Source organism: Cupressus sempervirens, chromosome 3, assembly GCF_028749045.1.
Source record: "Cupressus sempervirens isolate cs-2001-9-10 chromosome 3, ASM2874904v1, whole genome shotgun sequence".
Lineage (NCBI taxonomy): Eukaryota > Viridiplantae > Streptophyta > Pinopsida > Cupressales > Cupressaceae > Cupressus > Cupressus sempervirens.
In genome coordinates, this window is record NC_143120.1 from 645578071 (window position 1) to 645601371 (window position 23301).

The window sequence follows — 23301 nt, forward strand, 5'->3', positions numbered from 1 at the left end:
TGAATTTTCTGTAATCTTAGTTCTATAAAAAAAACATATGGGTAGATGTCGAATGTTGGCTAAGTTGCGTAAGAGATTGTGATAACATTTCTTAATTGTATTTGGGGGAGTTTGAAGCATAGCACACAAATTGTGTTTAAACTCATGTTCATGTAGAGTAAATGTTGAGAACTTGATGTTTCAAAGGTGTTTATAGAGGCTTTGTAGATGTATAATACTAAATTTATTTCTAAATATTACATAAATGATGGACACTTTTGGAGGCTAGAATTTTCCCTCTTGAGGCTTTTCTCAAGTTATAGCTTATAGTTTCATCTTTGGTGGTACAATGTCTATGATTTTTCATATGGATTTTGAATATTTATTTATTTATTTATATGAGTTTTGCAGAAATCATCATAGATGACTAGAAAGATCCTAATAGGCCTAGGAGTTGTCGCATAATACAATAATCTAAGCTAGAAGGTTGGAATAAAAGGTAAAATACCATGCGTAGTTAAACTTAATCAATCAAATAGATCATATAATTATAAATACCCTAGAAAAGTCTAAATATAAAAGAATAATAAAAATGATATTATGTTTGGTAAAAATTCAAAATTATAGAGGAATGATGTGTTGTGTATGATAATTTGAAGTAAATAAAATGCACCAATTTCTCTCTCTCTTTTAGTTAGGTTGATCAAATAAAATAAATACACCTAAGAATAATTAACCTAGACTAATTAATTATTATTTGCTAGATATTTATGTTATGAACATGTCTAATATTAATTAAGTTAAAGAATATAAAATAGAAATAAATGTAATTTTCTTCATGACTAAGGAGAGTGCCAAATGAATAAAATTGTATAATTAAATAATATATGTTAAAAAGATGAGGCCTCTATTTTAGTGACATATCCCAATCTCTGTGATGGATTCTTTTGTTAGTTTCAGAATGGTTTTTGACAATTGAGTGCCAACACACTTAACCACTTTCTATATTGGAGCTGAGCACACTATATATGTCGAGCCACAATATGTGCTGAGTAACAAAATCCTACAGGTGTCGAGTGATCTTTAGGTGCCAAGCAACCTTTAGGTGCCAAGTGAAGATCAAGTTTCGAGTGACTTTAGGTGCCGAGCATGATACATGAGCTGAGTGATATTTAAGTGTCGAGTCACAGATGATGCCGATCAAAATAGGAATGCAACAGGAGCCGAGTAAGCTAGTTTGTTACATGTGTCGAGCATCAAAAATTAGTAAGTGTCGAGTAACACAGAATGTACATATGAGTTTGCAACTTCATTAATTCAGATGTAAACTATTTTCATGGCTGACATATGATGAATCTCAAAGGATTAAAAGGATAAGATAGAATCTTTTGTATTTCCTATGCAATCTACATGCAGCCAATAAGAAAAATGGAGAAGGCATGCAACCAATAAGAAAAGTGCAAGGAATGAGCGGGAAACAAAGATTCAATATGGATCATAGATCCATATCTAACCCTAAGTCTTCGAATGTCTTTATAAGGAAGACAAAATTTCATTGTAAAGGAGAAGAGAAAGGAGTGAATGGAAAAATCTAGTGGAGTTCAGAGTGAAGAGTAAAAAGATTTAGAGGAAGAGAGCAGCAATTAAATATTTAGTTGATTAGAACTAAGCAAGATATACGAACAGACATCAGATTTCATAGAATCAAGATCAGAGAAAGTAGATCAAGTGCTTGAATTTAGCAATTAAGGATTGTAAGCTATTAGGTTTATCATACCTAATACTCTCTAGCAATTGTATTAGAAAGAAAACCCTATGGTGATAGGTTAGCTTAACAACTATATTGTAGATCCTTTAAATAGGTGATTAAATCCTTTAACAAGGTAACACTTCATGTAAAGTGTTTGTAAATCCTCTAACAAGGTCACATTTAACAATGTGTTGTAGCCTTTAACAGGGCACACCATCAGAAGTGGTTAAACATTATTACTGTAATGATTTTGTAGGTATCATCCCCACCCTAGTTTTACCTTCTTATTTCTGGAGGGTTTCTAGGTTACCAAAATCTCAAGTGTTATGTGATGATACATGTTTGGTTTTCATGGTTATTTGATATGTTTATATGCATGCAATCTATTTTTAGTTAAAATTATTAATGATCAAAATATAATACTTTTGATTAACCCACCCCCCACCCCACCCCCTACCCCCCCCACCTCAGAAGCATTCTTCCTATTTGAATATTCCAACAATTGGAATCAGAGCAGTAAGGTTCTCACAAGGAGAAGTCTAACAACTTAGAGAAAAGATCTAAATATGGAAGTCTTCAAACTTGGGAAGATTATTGACAATCAAGTGATTGATGTGCAATTGGCTCTACACAAAGTAGAGGAAGCAAGGGAGGAATTGAGAAAATCCTTGAAAAGAAGGAAGGATATAGCCATAGCTGAAAATGATATAAACTACAAGGAGATTGATACCACAAAACTGTTTACCAATGGAGACACTAAAGAGTTTGATGCAGCAATAGCAGAACTGATGGAAAAAAACAAAGTTCAAGCAGATGAGATAAGATCTCTCAAGATGGAACGTGAATTACAGGCCATAATGTTATGTGAAATCACTAAACAAAAGAAAAGAGTAGTTGAGGATAGAGTCATGATGGAAGATGACAAAAGAAATCTTGCAAACAGACTTGAAGAAAAATGTACTGAACTAACAAGGATCTCAAACATGCAGATGGATACACTTGCCCAAATGATGAACCTTCATCATGAACTCAATATGAAATATATTGAGATCTCTACTTTGAAGATGCAGAATGAACAACTGTAGAATGAATTGAACAGAGAATCTCAACAAGTCAAGTGAAGCTATCAAGTACTTTGAATAGTTGATGTAATTCCCAAGATCTGCCCATGATACATCAGGACTTGGATACAACAACACAAAAATTGGAGAATCATCAAAGAATGTTGAGCGAAAAGGTGACAAAGGTAAGGATTCTAAACCCACTTGTCATTACTATAATAAAAGGGGGCATACTGCTAATGTTTGCAGGAGTAGAAGAATCAATCGAAAAAACACACCCAAAAGTAAGAGTTATTGTCACAAGTGCAACATGCAAGGACATATGACACAAGATTGTAGATCCAGAGTTACAAGGACACAAAGATTTGATGGACATTTTCATAATTGTAAGAAGTATGGACATTGAGCATTTGAATGCAGATCAAAGCCTATGTGGACATCAAATCAACTAGAAAAAACAAAAGGGAATGAAAGTCACTACCATTGGGACTATAGCACTAGGTATAGCTATCATTATTGTCAGAAATATGGACATATACCCCAAAACTGCATAAGAACACATTTCAAAGGGAACTATAAAAGATGGTTGAACCAAACCACATGTTTCAGTTGTCTGAAAACTGGTCATATCAGTAGAGATTATCCTACAAGGTCAGAGGCACCCAAGACTAAAGAAAATAAGAGCAAAGAAAAGATTGACATGGAACACATCAGAACAGAATTGAAGAAAACATGGCAGAAAAAGAATGAATAAAGTTTATCCAATGGAAGGGTCACTTCACCCACAAGGTCAAGTGATCATTTCTCATTTAATTAATCACAAGATGAGCCTACGGGGCTGATACATATAAGGAAGTATCATACATCAGCCCTAAACCATAAAGAAGCAATGAAAAGAAGAAATAAGCATGAAACAAGATGCCAAGACAAAATTTTAAATGATGATGCCAAGTTGTCTTTAGATGTCGAGTTCCTAACAATGACCGAGTTGATAGCTGATGCCGAGTTAAATAACTCCAATGGAAGCTGAGTGAAGTGGAAATGTAGTGCAAGCCAAGCAATGTTAAAATTCCTTTAGGGGTCGAGTTTGCAGTTGAGCATTTAATGCGATGGAAATAGGGTATATTATCACATTTTTAATCATTCTTCCTCATCGCGATCAAGAAGCAAAGAAGAGAAAGAGAGCGGAGTGACTTTATAGTAGATAATCCAGCATTCCAAGTAGATTACAACCTCTTACAATGTGTTTTCATCGATCTTGAGGTATTTTCATTTGAGTTGAGCTATGTAGTTTCATATTTCTGTGTAAAGGAAACCCTAGTTTGCACAAATGGCTTCGAGCTCTAAGAAAACTCATGACAAAGAGTTGTTTGAAGTCCAGCTGGTATCTAATGAGGTTAAGCAGCCTGATTTTCATCCCATTCTTGAAGTTGCATACAAGAACAACCTAGCCGGAGCTCTTTCCCACATACCCCCGAAAGTTGTAATGGTCCAGGACGTAAGAAGATGCTATAATTGTAAGATAGGAGCCATAGGAGATATGGAAATAAGGGAAGCCTATGAGAAGTTGTGTGTAGATGGAGTTTTGAAAGATGAATACAAAATTGTTGAAAGGAAGGGTTTAACACGAGTTTTGAGCTTTCCCACTGTATTCAAGATAGAATGGATCAGACTTGTGTTAAGAAGAATTCATGATGGTAGTCTATGGCTAGAAGATGTTCCCACCAAGATCATGAAAGGAATCATTCATAGGGTAACTGGATATCCTACCCTAGATCAGTTCAAGACCTTGAGAAGTGAATCCAAGGAGGTTATTGAGAAACATACAGGTGCCCAGTGAAATAAAAGAGGAATGACAATTCACACCATTCAAGATCCTCTAGTTGAATTTGCTATTAGAGTCATTGCCCATAAATTCTATCAATCCAGCAGACTCAACAGTGTGTCATATATTGCAGTAGATGTAGGTTACAAATTGGTGAAAAAGGATCATACTTATGATCTTGTAGAACTGCAATTACAACAGATTAATGAAAACCTAGCTACCATAAGAAGGACAAAGGGTGGCCAATGCAAATTTGGAGCAATTCTAGTTTGTGTATTCTTTTATGTTTAGAATGAATTTCCCTCTTTTGGCAAAGTTACATGGAGAAAAGATAGAACTATCATATCCCAAATTAATGAATATATAGAACAAATGGGAGACAATTTTGATACATTGATGACAAGCTATTTTGAGGATTTCAAGAAATCCATGAAGCAGAGGGCAAGAATACCAGTTTCCTTAGTGGAAAAACATACTAATGATAGATGCTTCTTAGTTGACATTGATTTTACCTATATCCAAGCAGTAATTCCAAGGGTGAGATGGCTAAGGCCATTTGGTTATGATATTAACATAGATGAAGCATCTGCAGCCATAACTGCATTATTGGTAGAAGAGACAGATAAGAGTGCCCCCACTTTGGCACTTATGATGTAGTAAGGTCAAAGATAAATATGGAGTTAAAGACTACCTCCACATTGAAGAAGAAAGATAAATTGATGAAGAAAATTAAGAAGAAATTTGGTGAAGGAATTGAGGCCGAAGAAGAAGAAGATGATGATGATGATGACGATGGTGATGATGAGGATGAACAAGAGCAAGGCCAAATGGAATTAACTCAAGGCCTAGGTGAAGACAAGGAGGAAGGTGCTAAGGAAGAAGAAGCCAAGGAAGCACCAACTAAAGCTGAGACAAAGAAAAGAAAGGCAACAGAACAACCTCTAGCTCAGTCCAAACCAAAGAAAACTACCATGCCATCACACCAAAAGCCAACAACCAGAGCTACAACAAGGGCCTCCACACAAAAATCTAAAGAAGATGCTACAAAGAAGAAAAAAATCAAGACGACATAGGAAGAGCCAAGGAAAAAAAGAAAATATGTGGCTCAACTTGACACTGATGAGGAAGATCAATTTGAAAAGGTAAGCCATTCTCCTAAGTCTTCAATTGATACATTATGTGAAAAGATTGGAAATGGAGACTTAAGTAACATGAACAAAGTTTACTAAAGAGGAAAAAAATAGAATAGAAGAATCAGTTTATGGAATGATGGCATAGTTCAAGTATACTCCTCTTGAACTAGACGGACAATTACCAAAGGAACTGTCTAAAATTGTAGAAGACAAATGGAATTTTTGATTGAAAATGGAGAAGGAGATGAGAGAATCAACCCTAGCAAGCATACTGCCTAATTTGACTAAGGAGAAAATAGAGAAAGCAGTCAAAAGGCATAATACTAGGTTTACACCTAAGTATAGGGCATTCTTCATTCTCCAAAACAAAATGGAAGAAATTGTACAAAGAACAACACAATCATGGAAGAATTTGTACAAAAAGGTTGAAGATTTTCTTGAAGAAGAATACAAGGAAGAAGCTACTGCTTAGCCAGAAGAGAGAAGAGAAGACAGAAGTAGAGAACGGGGAAGAATAAAAGAAAGAAGAAGAAGAAAAGAAAGGAGAAGAAAAGAAAGATGGAGAGGAGAAAGAAACAAAGGAGGAGGAGACACAAAAGCAAGATGAAACGGAAACAGCTAAGCAAGAGCAGCAATAAGACCAGAGTGTACAAGACACACAATTGCCACCTTCTAGCCCTCCTCGTGTACCCATCACACCTGCAAAAACTATAACTGTATAGGATGTTCCTGACACTTCTGCTCAGAACATCAATCCATTAACTACAGAGGATCTCAAAAGAATCCTTGACCAATCCACACAATAGCAAAATTATGTACAGATCCAGTATTGGTTAGTGTGGATGAATTACAAAAACTAGTGGAAAACATAGTTAGAGATAAGGTGAATCCACAAGAACCACCTTCCTTCATCTCTACAGCTACTAGTGGTCAACTTCAAATGCCAACAGTTGTTTCATCAGGCATAGTTGACACCACATTACAGAAGTCGAGTACAACAGGAAACAAAGGAATAGGACAAACAGGACAGACTATTACATCTGATCCTATAGCACAAACACAATGTGCACTACCTAAAATTACTATAATTGATCAAGGTAGATAGCAAGAGGAGAAAACAGAGGAAACCCCTAAAGAGTAGAGGCAATACAAACATTGACAAATTTGCCTACCTCGGGGACTCTTTCACAACAACCAAGTAATGATGCAATGCCATTGCAAATATCAGCACCAGGATCAAGTACTACAAAAGTTGGAAGGGTAATTCACTATGGAGACCCTGAATTAGATGAGGAAATAGTCATACCAAGTTATGACTCAAAAACAATAAGCATTGATCAAATCAATGAGGTGCAGGAAGCCTTGAATAGAAGAAAGAGGCAAGAGATACTCAGGAAGGAGTATAAACAAAAGCAAACACTGCATGAGATTAAAGACATCTTTATGGATGCCTTCAGTTTGTAGTCACTAAATGAGTCCAAGCATATAATGGAAAAATTGACATATATTGTTGACCAAGTGACAAATGCAGACCAAGAGACAAATGCAAAACTTATGGAATGGTTTGAAAGAAAATTCCAGGGGAAAGTAAATGAGAAAATATCTAGTCAAATTGCACTTTCCCAGGTTGAATTGGCAAAGGTAATAGACAAAATGAAAAAGGTACTTGAGAATATATTCTCATTGTACAAAAAGTTGTGTGACTTTTCATACTTCACACAAGAGGCAAGCAAAAAGATAATGAGCATGGAGAGGAATTTGAATATTTCAAGCATGCAGCTACCAAAAGATCTAGCTCAAAGTGAGAAGCATTTTTCTCAAACACTTCACACTCATAAAGAAATAGCTATATTAATAGCAAAAGAGGCCACCATCAAGGAAAAATTGATACAGCTCCAATCCTCCATTACCCCACATCTGGAAGTACTCCATAAAGAATAGGTCTATGCTAAAACTGTTCTCAAAAAAGATCCTAATCTTTCTACTTTAGATGGATTTGTTCACCTTGCTACAGAGACTTCCATCCAGCACAAGTCATTGGAAATTGCTTCGCATAATTGGGATGCAGCTCTTAGGACGATTATGGAGGTAAATAGCACATTTTTGGCTAAATATGGTCTTAACCCTTAGCACCCTTTGACATAAGTGTCAAAAAGGGGAAGATAGTATAGATGAATGGGGGAGACAAGTTAACAAAAAAAAGGGGGGGAGCATGATATACAACATAAAATTTTGGTTACCAAGATAGCACAGATAATGGCACAATCAACTCAGGGGGAGTTACAATAATTTTGAGGTATATATATTGCAAATTACAAAATTTTGATCAAGTTTTCTTTAACCTCTATATATACTAAGCAGATTAGTGAATGTACTCATAAGGTTAGGTAAGTTTTTTTGTCACTCATGTCAAAGGGGGAGATTGTTAGTTTCAGAATGGTTTTTGACAATTGAGTGCCAACACACTTAACCACTTTCTACATTGGAGCCGAGCACACTACGTGTGTCGAGCCACAATATGTGTCGAGTCAAGAAATCCTATAGGTTTTGAGTGATCTTTAGGTGCCAAGCAACCTTCAGGTGCCGAGTGAAGATCAAGTGCCGAGTGACTTCAAGTGTCGATCATGATACAGGAGCTGAGTGATACTTAAGTGCCAAGTCACAGACGATGCCGAGCAAAACAGGAATGCAACAGGAGTCAAGTAAGCCAGTTTGTTACATGTGACAAGCATCAAAAATTAGTAAGTGCCGAGTAACACAGAATGTACATATGAGTTTGTAACTTCACTAATTTAGATGTAAACCATTTTTATGACTAACATATGACGAATCTTGAAGGATTAAAAGGATAAGATAGAATTTTTTGTATTTCCTATGCAATCTACATGCAGCCAATAAGAAAAATGGAGAAAGCATGCAACCAATAAGAAAAGTGCAAGGAATGAGTGGGAAATAGAGATTCAATATGAATCGTAGATCCATATCTAACCCTAAGTCTTTGAATGCCTTTATAAGGAAGACAAAATTTCATTGTAAAGTAGAAGAGAAAGGAGTGAATGGAAAACTCTAGTGGAGTTCAGAGTGAAGAGTAAAAAGACTTAGAGGAAGAGAGCAGTAGTTAAATATTTGGTTGATCAAAACTAAGCAAGATATACAAACAAACATCAGATTTCATAGAATCAAGATAAAAAAAAGTAGATCAAGTGCCTAAATTCAGCAATCAAGGATTGTAAGCTATCAGGTTTATCATACCTAATACTCTCTAGCAATTATATTAGAAAGAAAACCCTATGGTGATAGGTTAGCTTAACAACTATTTTGTAGATCCTTTAAATAGGTGATTAAATCCTTTTACAGGGTAAAACTTCATGTAAAGTCTTTGTAAATCCTCTAATAAGGTCACATTTAACAATGTGTTGTAGCCTTTAATAGGGCAGGCCTTTAACAGGGTAGATCATCAGAAGTGGTTAAACATTATTACTGCAGTGATTTTGTAGGTATTATCCCCACCCCAATTTTGCCTTCTTATTTTTGGAGGGTTTCTGGGTTACCTAAATCTCAATTGTTATGTGGTGATACATGTTTGATTTTCATGGTTGTTTGATATGTTTATATGCATGCAATCTATTTTTAGTTAAAAGTTTTAATGGTCAAAATACAATAATTTTGATTCACCCCCCCCCCCGCCCCCCCTCTCAGAAGCATTCTTCCTATTTGAATATTCCAACATTTTTTTCTTTGGTCAATGAGAGAGAACATATGGTCATTAATTTGTGCTTTAGTTTAAGCATTTCCTTACAAAGGGCTTATAATACATTCTCTTCTTCAACATCTTGACTTAGGTGGAATCAATATACATTAAGATTTGTTAATCCCTTTTTTATCCTTTTAATGTGAATACAAGTTGAAATAAATGTAGAAAATATCTTTAAATATGAAGTTTATCAGTTCTTGTATCAAATGAAATACATGTTTCCATTATTTCTCTAATGAGGAGAGGGAGCTTCCATTGGTTTCTCATATGTGTGTGTGTGTGTGTGTGTGTGTGAGTGAGAGAGAGAGAGAGAGAGAGAGAGAGAGAGAGAGAGAGAGAGAGAGAGGACTGTCACAGTATTTGGTATCAATTAGTATCAAACATTTTCTTAGTCTACCAAGGTTTGATTGTAAAGAGAGAGAGAGAGAGAGAGAGAGAGAGAGAGAGAGAGAGAGAGAGAGAGAGAGAGAGAGAGGGGGGGGGGGAATGTCACTAGTATTTGGTATCAATTTGTATCAAACATTTTCTTAGTCTACCAAGGTGTGAGTGTGACTAGGGTGATTGATGCTACTCAACTTGCTTTGCATTTTTAAATAAAAAATGATAAAAGACAAGTTTGTGAGCAATATGTAACTATATGGAATTAAACTATCAGGAAATACACCAATAATTACATTTAGGCAACACAAAAATTCATGGAATAAGTAAATATAATGAATGAAAATAATTAAAGAACACACGCACGCACGCACGCACACGCTCACACACACACACACACACACACACACACACACACACACACACACACACACACACACACAAAAACACACACAATAATAATAATAACATACACCAAACACAAGACAAGAGTCTACAACACAACAATAAATTGTGAGCATGTCATCTGGAAGTTCTTAGATTTGACTCTACTTAAGATTAGGAAATAATAATAATTAATTATAACACATAATAATAATTAATCTTAACTTTGACCTCTTACCCTAAAAAAATACATACACCAAACATATAGAAATATATATAAATTTAAAAAATTAAAAAATCAACACATAGTCACATGTAAAATTGTAATATTTAACACTATAGACTTATCAAAAGATAATTCCTTAAAATGATGACACCATACATAATTCACAATATACTAATCCATTAGTTGGCATACTTCAAATTATTGAAGAGGGTTATTACTTTTGCAATATATGAAGGGGTTAGCAATGAAAAATATTGATACAACTCTCAATTTAAATCACCATTGTTAAAACAAGATAGGTATGAAATGTTGGAAATATTCAATACTGTGCTAATTTATTGAGAGGAGAGGGGTGAATCAGCAACTTCTAAAACTTTAAAAATTTCAATTATTAATCCAATAAACCAATTAGCATTTAATTCATCACATCTAATTTAATGAGAAATTGAAAACATGAAAGCATTCATAACACTTGAACACAAAGATTTGGTGACCCATAAACCTTCCAAATAGAATGTAAAACTGGGGTGGGGATGATACCCACAAACTTTAGTAATGTAGCATAAAGTTGGCCTATTAAGGCTTACATTAATCACTTCTAATGATCTACCCTATTAGGAGAAAATAGGACCACTAGGTCCACCTTGTGAGAGGATTTACAAACATACAATGAAGTATGCACTTGGTAAAGAGATTTAGAAAAGACTATTAGGTCTACCTTGTTAGAGGAATTTGATTGGTTCACCTATTAGGATGAAGTAGTAGATCTCTAATATGCAACTGAGCTTTCTGATAGAGATTCCTCAGTGTACTGATCACCTTCTATGATAGATTTGTCACTACTTCTCCTTGTACTGATATGACCTTTACAATTCTTTATCTGCTACATTTATTTCACATTTTCATTCTTGCACTTGCATTACACATTCATTACATTCCATACATTGGATATGATATAATACATCACATATATATACCAATTCAATTTACAAAATTACAAAGTCGACCATGACACAAGTTAACACAAAAATTACAAAGTCTGCCAACATGAAGATTCTTGGGTTCTGAAGACTGACTTGGTGAAGTTCTAATACTTGACATCCACTATCATTGCTTGGCATTGTCATGATCTTGGTAGATGTAGAAGCTCAGTCCATAGTGATCACTTTCAAGTAGTCTTGAACTCGGTCTTCACTAGTGACTTGGTAGATATTATGCAACTTGGAAAACACTAAATCACTTGGTTACCATGAAGTAGCTTGGTTAAGACTAGCTTTCCATCACCTAAATTGTGAACTTGGTAGATATTGTGATGCTCAATAAGCATAGGCTTCACATCACATGAACTACGAACTTCATAACCACTAATAATACTTGGTATACACTGAACTGCTTGGTTTGAATTGCTGAACTTCACACTAACTAAATCTACTCGATAACCATTGAAATTAGTCCAAAAAACTCGATAGCAATTGTAGAAGCTTGGTGGATACTAAATTACATGGAAAACACTATAAACTATTCAATAAGCTTGGTAACTATACATAATCTAAATAAGTGTGTGTCACTAATAACAAACTTGATTGATATGTCAACAATCTCCCCCTTTGGCATTAGTGAAAAAAACACTTATTAGCCCAAAATTGAATACCTTGTATTCATCACCATGTGATACTAGCTTGGTCTATTTTTGAGATTTTTCAAAATTGATCTTTGTAAGATATATATAGAGCATATCTACACCATAGCATATATCTCCCCCATATTGTGTGATCTATTATGTACATGTAACTTTTCCCTTATATACATATCTTCTCTTCTCTTCTCATATCTCATCTCTTCTCTATAACTCTTCTCTTCTCCCTCTTTTTGATAGTAATGCCAAAGATTTATTCAACATATTTATAGGAGACTCCAAAATGAGATAATAATTTGGAGTGTACCTTGAGGGTAATTGCCAGAGTTTTATCCCAGTTTTCTTGTAGAACCTTGCATGTATGAATGGCAATTTGCACTTTAGCTGACAATTCAATCATGTGATCAGCAATAGAGAAGTTGTTATGATGGATTGAGATCTTTTCATATACAATGTTTTTTTGCATAGAATCCATGACTAGAAGGATCATATTTTGTATATCAACTAGTGTTGAGAAGATCCTTGCTTCTTCTCTTACTGACTCTACTTGCATGTTTGTCAAAAATCTAATTTTCTAAAAATGTGCAGAGCTTGAACTGGGGTCAAGTTGCAACTGCTAAGCACTTGTCTTAAGATTCTTTGTATACTCAGTGACACTACATAGCTTGGCAAAAAGTGATGACACATTTGAACAAGACGCCTCAAGATTGACCAAAATTGTTGAAAGCTCAACTTGATTAATAGTTATTTGCTGCGCAATGTGCTCCAACACTTTAGTATTGAGTTTTTTTTTTTCCTTTTCAACCAATTTCTCCTCTCCTTTAGTGTCCTCTTTGAACTTTTGGACTACCTCTCCAAGTTGAAACAAAATAGGTTGAGAGGAATCAACCTCAATTCCAATAGCCTCATTCAAAATGTTCTTGGTGTCATCTATAATTTTATATTCTCTGTCCCTTTCCTCTCTCAATCTTTGTTGCTTGGCCTTTTTCTGGAGGAGTTTTCTAAATATGTGTATTTGGTCTATAGAAAGAATGTAGATATCCCATTTGGGAATTTCTATTTCCTTATCCAAGCCTATATCTTCTTCTATCTATTTTCCTTTCAAAAATTTTGTACTCAGTTGAACCTTAGGTTCAAGTGTCCTTGTACTTATTGCTTTAGTACCTAGAATGGAAACAATAATGCACATACTCAGGCTTGTAGTGAAAATTGATATAGTATTGACTGGTGGAGTACTTATAGAGATGCTAGAAGAATCCAAAATTGATGAAGTCAAAATTGTGGAATCCAAAACTGAAGTAGACAAAATTGAAGAGCTTACCATGGATGCACTCAAAATTGAAGAATTCAAAATTGGAAAGGTGATGACTAAAGAACTTAACTTGATAGATGAAGAAGGAATTTGTAGCTTGATTGATGAAGTGGAAGTCACTTTTGTCAATGATATGCCCAGTTGTGTTGGAGCAAAGAGTGATTGGACATTTGATGTATCTAAAGTAGTCACAACCAAACTTCTTGAAGCTATCTCCATACTCGACATAGTCAAAGGTTTTCTCAGGGAGTGAGGAAGTGAGGCAATGAATATAGTTTCTATCTTGACTGGGTCAGTCACCTCATCATCTTGCTTATCTTCCTTAGTGGCTTCTTCACCTTGATCCTCTTCATCTTCCTTTTCTTCAGCTTCTTGCTCCTTGTACTCTTCATAATCAACAATAACATAATCAGTTGATCCTTCATTATCCTCTTCATCCTTGCCTTCTTCTTCTTTATCATCCTTTACATCCACTCAAAAATCACTTGGTTTATGTAGCAAATAAATATTCTTCTAAGTGTTAGTAGCATTCATCAAAACATGCTCTATATCCTTAATCAAAACTAAATAGGTATTAAATCTTAGAGTTAGTTTTTCTTCATTTTTCTTTAAAGACTCTTTAACCTCAACATTTTTTATGCTTGGTAGTAACTACCTTAGGGTTTGTGCATAAATTTCTTTTACTGTTTGCATGGCAAAATCCCATCTTGGATTTATTTTCTCTAGTAATTCATTAGGGATTTGAGAGGCGATTTGGTCTGGTGAGTACTTCCATTTTCCCATTTTGTTTAGTACTATTTCTTCAACTTGTTTTTGCTCTTCCTTTTTCCTTGTCTCATATTTCAGAGATTTGAATTTTTTTATTCTAGCACCTTCTTCCATTTGCTTCAATTTTTCTTAAAAGGTGGGTGGAGGTCTGCTAAGAAAAATGTGACCTCCTTTCTTCTTTGACCTCCTTATGAAGACTACAGTGGATGATTTTGGAGGTTTGGTGATAATCACCTTGCCCTTTTTCTTCAAGGGTTCTTCCTCTTTCTTTGATTCTTCTTCTTCTTGTTCTTCATCTTAACCTTTACCCTTGGTTAACATGAGAGGTGCACTAGATTTTAGTTTGGCTTTCTTCCTCTTTCCTTTGTTAACTTCTTGAGGGAGCTTTATTTCCAACTCTATTCTTGCCTTAGTCTCTTCATAAGTACCAAAGTAAGAGGCCTTGGGATCCATAGGTTCATTGACAAGGACTTCAGTAATATCCTTGGTCTCATCAATGTTTACCTCATAGCCAAGAGGCTTGACCCACACAACTCTAGGCTTGACTGCCTAGGTGTATACCTTGTCACAATCAAACATGAAACACACATCATCCTTGTAGTCCTCAACTAACTTCTTAGGTATCCTAAACCTATTGTTCATTTTGTCATTAAACACATTGAAGTAGTTGTCCATGATTCTGCCATAGTTTGCTCCCATTTCTGCAATGTATTCATTTATTTGGTACAATACTGGCACATCCTTTCTCTAGACTACAATGCCTTTGGAAGGGAAAACCTTTTGAACATAAAAGAATAAACATTTTAACAAAGAACTCAATTTGCAAAGGTTATTCTTGAAGATTCTAATTCTTTCCATATTCTTATTGAATTGCCTCAATAATAACTTGGCAAGGTCATAGGATAAATTATTCTTCACAACTTTATATGCCAAATCCATAGCTTCACAAGATACATTGTTAAGATTGCTTGAACTATATATCGTATGAGCTATAACATGAATACCAAACTTTAGTTCTACATCTGTAACACTACTTATCTTCATGCCTTTTCCTCCCACTTGGCTAGGGTTTTCTTTTCCAATTCAGCTTGAACTAGGTTTTTGGTCATTTTGGCTTTGGTGAGCATGGGAAGGCTAGTGATTTGATGGATCATTTTCTTGGTTATCAATATTGGCTGCTCTAACTAGAGTTGTCCATTATGCACTTGGCTAAGGATATACCTAATCCATTTTATTTGAAACTCTCAAGGCATATGGGGAATGTGAGTTAATCCTTTCACTTCCAAGAGTTGATGCTTAGGTTTCAGGGTTCCATCAACACACAACTACACTAGGGCATCATCCATCTCAAGAGTACCAATTTCTTGAATTGCACATTTAAAATGAGTTCAAATGTCATTAACAAGAAGTACTTTGGGAGGGACTTGTGATTGAGCTCCACTAAGGTCTAGGGTTTCTGCAACCATGGGCATGAGCTTGAAATCTGGTGGCTTCCACTCAACACCTCGAACCAACATGTCAGAACCTTTCTTCATCTTGCTATTGTTGGATGCCATTTTTACTTGGTAGCTTGAGAGAACCTTGAAAATGATTGCAGGAAATTTTCTCAAGTCACTTGATCACACAAAAAATAGCTTCTTCACAATAGCACTTCAAAAATTCACAGTGAAAAAATGAATTCACTTCCATGCCTTTTGTTAAAAAATTTCCATTAATGCTCATTATGGTGGTAGATGAGTTGAAAAAATGCTTGACAGATTGTCATCCACTACTCTATATTGATCACTCGATGAAGACTTTGTGACTCGGTAACCATAAGTGCCTTTGTTACTCCTGAGCTTGCTCGGTAGAGTCTATGACTTGACCTTACTCGGTAGAGAAGGTAATTCGGTAATGAATGATACAAATCTTGCTCAATGATCCCTTTGTATCTTACATACAAATTTAGATCTTTGTCACCTTTCAATTGGAACTAATTTTGATGTCTTCTTTGATAGTCTGGTTCCAGTTCTTCCTTAAGAACTTAATTAGAAGTGGTAGAGTCACCCAATTCTTGAGTGACTTGACCATCATTACTCGAACTAGTATCCTCAGTAGACTTAGGAATCCATTGTTGTCTCATCTTCTTTCAAATGTTATTAACCTTTACCTTCTTCTTATCTTCAGTCTTACCAATATTCATACAATTCTTGGCAAGATGACAAGGTTTTGTACAAATGAAATATTTTATAGTGGAATCTCTTTTCCTCATATGATATTTTAACACAATTCATACCAATGTGTCCATATTCTCCATAGTAATGACATCTACACCAAGTGTTGTAATCCCAACCAAATATTGCTTTCACAATTTGCTCTGTAGGATACAATGTCTTTGTTTTGCATTCTAATGCCTTATGTCCATGTTTCTTACATTTATGACATTTACCTTCAAATTTAGGTTTCTCTCTACATTCATTAGCCTTGTGACCATGCTGATTGCAATTGTAGCATTTTCCATTGAATTTTCCATTTCCATTACTCCAACATTTGTTAGATGTATGACCTATCTTACCACAGTGATTACAAGTAGGTCTTTGATTCCTTTGAGCACCTTGTTTGGAGGATTCACCTTCTCCTTTGTATCCAATTCTTGCTTTTCCTTTTTTCTTATAGAGGTTTTTCTCATTCAGCTGATCCATGTCTGCTTGAGATTTAATCATTCTTTCATTAATTTGCTTCTTAGTGTTTAGGTCATTTCTAAATCTTTCACTGATACATTTTTCAGATCTTAGCTCATTTTTTATTCTTTCATTGATTTGTCTTTCAAAATTTAGATCATTCCTTATTCTTTCATTGATCTATCTTAGGCTCATGATTTCCTCATTTGCATTGGAGATTTGATCCATAAGGTCTGCTTGCTGAAGGGATTGGTTTTGGATTTCATTCTTTCTTCCATCCATTTCTTCTTTTATCTTGTTTCTCTATTCCAAGACTTCACATAACCTTACTGACTAAATGTCTTGGTCTCTTTTCAACTTTCTTACTTCTTTTTACACGGAACTATTCTTCTCTAGGAATTCTTTGATTGCATCATTTGCTTCATTTGAACTACTTGAAAGGTGAAAGTCGTCAATTCTTTCCTCAATATAGAGATGATCATTCATTTGATTTGCAAGTTCTTTTCTTCTTTTTAGGGATTGGGAAAGTTGTTCCTTAGCTTTCTTGAGTTGGGCAATGGCCATTTCTAGATCCAACTTTTCATTGTCAATAGCTTTGTCAAGTTTGAAAATATCCATATCCTTGATCTTTGCTCAAGCTATTAAACTTTCTCCTGAGAATAACTAGGCTTTGATATCAATTTTTGGAAATATTCAAGACTATGCTAAGTTCTCAAACTTCTAAAACTTTAACAATTTCAATTCTTAATCCAATAAACCAATTAGCATTTAATTCAGCACATCTAATCTAATGAGAAACTGAAAACATGAAAGCATCCATAACACTTGAACACAAAGATTTGATGACCTAGAAACCTGAAAGTAAAACTGGGGTGGGGATGATACCCACAAACTTTAGTACTGCACCATAAAGTTGGCCTATTAAGGCTTAGATTGATCACTTTTGATGAGCTACCTTGTTAGGAGCAAATAGGATTGCTAGGTCCACCTTGTGAGAGGATTTACAAACATAGAATGAAGTATGCACTTGGTAAAGAGATTTAGAAAAGACTGTTAGGTCTACCTTGTTAGAGGATTTTGACTAGTTCACCTATTAGGATGAAGTAGTAGATCTTTTATATGCAACTGAGTTTGCTGATAGAGATTTCTTAGTGTATTGATCACCTTCAGTGATAGATTTGTCATTGCTGCTTCTTGTACTGATATGGCCTTTACAATTCTTTATTTGTTGCATTTATTTCACATTCACATTCTTGTACTTGCATTATACATTCATTACATTCCATACATTAGATATGATACAATACATCACATATATATACCAATCCAATTTACAAAATTACAAAGTTGGCCATGACACGAGTTAACACAAAAATTACAAAGTCTGCCCACATGAAGATACTCAGGTTTTTATGATTGACTCGATGAAGTTCTAATGCTCAACATCCACTATCACTGTTTGGCATCGTCATGCTCTTGGTAGACATAGAAGCTCAATCCATACTGATCACTTTCAAGTAGTCTTGAACTTGGTTTGCACTGGTGACTTGGTAGTTATTGAGCAACTTGGAAAATACTGAATCACTTGGTTACCATGAAGTAGCTTGGTTAACACTAGCTTCGCATCACCTGAACTGTGAATTCGGTAGATACTGCGATGCTCAGTAAGCATAGGCTTCACATTACATGAACTGTGAACTCAATAACCACTGATAATACTTGGTATACACTGAACTACTTGGTTTGAATTGGTAAACTTCACACTAACTAAATCTGCTCGATAACCACTGGAATTAGTCCAAAAGACTCGATAGCAACTACAAAAGCTTGGTGGCTATTGAATTACACGGAAAACATTGTAAACTATTCAATGAGCTTGATAACTATACAGAATCTAAATAAGTGTGTGTCATTAATAACAAACTTGACTGATATGTCAAAAATGAAAATGTAGTATTCTGGAGAACACAAGGACTTTTAACCGAATGGTCTTAGTTTGCATGAGAGCATTTCCAAGTTAACATCATAAAAAAAGTTATATGCCCTAAAACGGTTAACATCATAATATGTGATGTTGAGTTCATTATCCTTCTAACGATTAGTACATCATGCCACTCAATGTAGGGAAGGAGGCATGTTCAATGGTCGATTGGACAAATGGGAGACATGATTGATGGTCCAATTTTGTGGCTAACATAATAACTAGCAATCACACCTTAGGGTGCAATGGGTACACCAAAGAGATATTTAAGGTTAGTTAAGGAAACAATGTCGTCTTTTTTCTTGACATATATTTATGGAACTAGTAAGGTTAGTAGGAAAATATGTCTCTACAAAATAGATGTGAATAGAAAATTGGTACCTATAAAATGACTATACACCCACTTAACCCTAACCCTAATTTAAACTCTAACTTTAACCATCATAGAGGAAGACAAATAGATGGATAGAAAAAATGAAATAGATAGAAAATATGGTGAGATAGACATTACCATTATAAACTTTAACTCTAAACTATAATTCTAACCTAAATCCTTAAACAAACCATTATCATAGATTAATAAAGTGATAGAGTAATCTTGATTTCGATTAAGAATACAATAGTCTACCTATAATACCACTTAAGTATATCCACCTTATCCTAAATATAATTATAACCTTATGTACAATCATAATAACTATAAACCTAATTCTAACAATAATCAATGTGTATAACTAAACTCATATCCTACTCCAACATGAAATAGTTTTAATGCACATTATTTTTACAACTCATAGAAAGTACTTAGACATATGTCCATGCCTTGTATCAAATTATCTAGATATTTCTTTCAAATAAATAAGAATATATTAACTATCCAAAAATTAAAGTGATAATATATTTTACAAATTAAATTTTTAATAAATTATTAAAGAAAAAAATCTATCATGAAAAATTTTATAAGTCCCAATCATACAAGTATAAGACACGTATAAGTGAAACTTAATATAACCCCTTCTATTTCCCAATTAATATTATACTATAACCATCATTCTATTTCCTAATTATAAACAAGTTTATTTTCAATGATAACCAAGATGTTGGCCTACATACAATGAAAATGTCATACCAAATTGATTGTAATTATGATTCGTATAGGTTTGATTATAAATATGAGTCTTGTAGATGAGTTTAATACCATATTAATATAAGATAAACAAAGTTTTGACATAATTATACAGGTTGAAATGTCACTTGAGTGATTGAGGAGACACACTAGTAGCTCAATGAAGAGGTCGTGTGCTAGGGTTTCATGTTCCACAAACACTTGTTGCAAGTGTTGTTTTAGTTTATGGCTAAAACCTAAACTAAATTGTAACACATAACAGGACAATTTTGAAAAAATCTTAAATAAAGTTATGTATTTCAATTTAGTGTAACAGGGCAAATTTAAAAAAAAAACTTAAACTAAACCGTAACACATAACAACACAAGTTTGAAAAAAAAACCTAAGAGTCCCTTTAGTAAGGTATGTATTTTAATTTAGTATTTAGACATTTCCATGTTTTAATATCACCTGTATAAAAGTAAAATATCTTCTTTTTGCCTAGACTAAAAAATTATCCATCCAGACTATTTTCATCAATGGACTAAAATAAACGGAGTGTCTTTGTCTCTTTCTGTTTTTTAAATCTTTACATTATTCTTTCTTAAATTAGATTTAGCTCGTCCATCATAGAATTTGCAAGAAATAGATCACAAACTAAAACATAAAGTGAGCCTTACTGTGCTTCAGTTTTTTAATTCTTAGATTGTTCTAGCTTGAATTTTAGGGTACTTGATAATGCATGAGGTGTAATGAAAGCAGTCTTATGATTAAATGATATACATGTTATTGTCATTATCATTAATTCCATGTTTTAGCTTTCCAGCTTTGTGTGTTGTGCCATGCCAAACTTGTTGGACATGCAAATTACACCATTCTCAATTGGCAGACTATTATTTGGTTGGTGTAAGTTGGTGACAGTGATAACAATGGACTTGGTATGGAAGAGGTTGTGATCAACATAATACTTGGGTACAGGATATGAAATTCTATTTTTTTAATATGCAAAGTGGATTAGGTGTAAGGGTATATAGATTAGGGATGAAGGTCTTTTCAAAGAGCTTGAATTTCATGGGGTCCAAGAGCGGTTGTACTAGTGAGTATTTTTTTGTTAGGGAGACAACATGAAATGGGACCTGTTACTGTAGAGTAGAGGAGAAGTCATATTTTAAAGGTATTTCTTGTGTTTATTATGTTGGAGGAGTTGCAGAGAAAATAATAGGAAGAGTAGGGCAAAACTTATAAAACATAGAGGGAGATTTTTGAGATGAATTACAAGATATAAACGAAAGCTATGGTGGGATACTACAAGCGTCTGCAAGACTATTACATTGATTTGAATGAGATATAGAGGTGTAGGTTGAAGAAGGTGAGGTTTATTGCAGCTGCTATTGGAGCCGTAGCGTCTGCTCAAAAATGCATACAATAAGACTCTGGGTGAAGGACAGATCTTAGGCCTGGTGAGAAAAGTGCGATGATCCTGAATTTCCTGGCTTTTGACACCATACATTTGCAATCCAGTAACATGAGTTTTTCCATAGTTTGAAGTCTCTGAAATCATGGTAGAATTCATATGGATACTTCAAGGAGAATTATTTTTCTCTCCCTCTATCCATCATTATAAAGATTAAATAGATGCACTCTGCATGTGTAAAGCGGGGTAGCCCAGATGATTTAGAAGCAGGTCATCGACAATTCGAACAGTAACAATACAATTTCAAACAAATGGTACCAGTCCTATTTTTCTTCATGTCATCCTCCACCAGTAAGACTGTACATGTGCCCTCGCACCAACTCATATTGTGATTAAATTTATCTGAAGAAAGGATCATCGACATAGCTGCTATGGATATTTGTTGAGGCCCACACACAAAGCAAACCGGGAGCCGCATGGATTACGTCTGTGCTCGGGTTTGGTGACTAAGTGTGGAGGAGAGAACTCAAATCATTTGCCAACTAAACTTTTCGGCTGTGTGATCCCCTATTTTTTCCCCGACACCAAAAGGGCACTTCCCAGCGAAATAAAAGATCTGACGGTCAATTTCATCGCCATCATCTTGCACTGCTTGTTGGTAAACGTCCACCATCGATGCAATTCTGAATTTCCCAAACTTCAATATAGGTACGCCTTCGACTTAACAAGCAATATGGAGCATGCCCACCGCTACCCTATTTCTGTTTGTGGTTTTGATAGATGGGATAATTTCATTTATGGTAGTTTTTGTGAAGATATTTTTCAGATGTATTTTCGTGTAATATTATGATTTGTTAGTCCCTTCCTTGCAAATGGAACTAATGTTTTTGGTAGTGGCACCTAATAATTAATTTAAGTCAGGAAAATTGTCATATTCTAAAGTTAAAATATGAAATATACTTAAAAAATAATTTATGATTTAAATTCTAATTTCCTATTGGTTGAGAGGATTTTTGCCTACTAATTTTATTTTTTGATTGTAAAAAATAGAAGAAAAATTCCAGATAGATAAGCTTGTATTAATTGTGACAACTACCATTGTCAAAGAAGTATAGGCTAGGATCATTTATTACTTTAGATTGACGTAACAAAGTAGTTGCTTTGCAGGCATTTGGAGTCATTTTCAGCAACAAATTTTACAAATTGTCTCTTCTCCTCAACCTTTCTATCCTTCTTAACTAATTTTATAGAGTGATAGAAGGCTCAACAACCACAGGGTTCTTTGCAACAAGGTTTGGCTTCATAGCAATGGCAATGTAAGGAGCCTTCTTGGTAGATGGTAGAAAATCAAAAGCATTACTGATTTCCTAGGTTTAAATCCCCTCGATGCAGAGCAGTAATATCCCCAACAAAAGTAGAGCACCTCGCATTATAGGTTGTGACATTTCATACTCTCAAAATATTCAAATTTGCAATGAAATGATAGTTGTAAGCTAAATGCGACCTAGAAGAGAATAATTATAATTATTATAACAGTCTAAGAAATTAGAAGATTTGATTATTGTAACGGGGCAGAGCACATGACACAATGTTTCACGCCGATTTTGTCAAATTTATTCCATTTGTGAACTTAGTTTAGTGCATTTAAAGGAGACTTTTCAATTCATGTCATTCTCTGATTATTTTGTAGAGAATTTGTATCTATCAAAGCATGAAATTTCCTAAAGAAATCATTTGATGGGATGAAAAATGAGATTCATATTTCACATAGTTGTTCTTGAAAGACTCTTTAATTCTCACAAGCTTTGTTGGCTTCACAGCAGTGGCAACAAAAGGAGCCTCCTTGGCAGTCAACATTTTCTACCATTTTAAAAAATAATTATTGTGGTAAATTTTATTTGCAAGCATTGTTTGGGCTTCATATCTATCCAAATG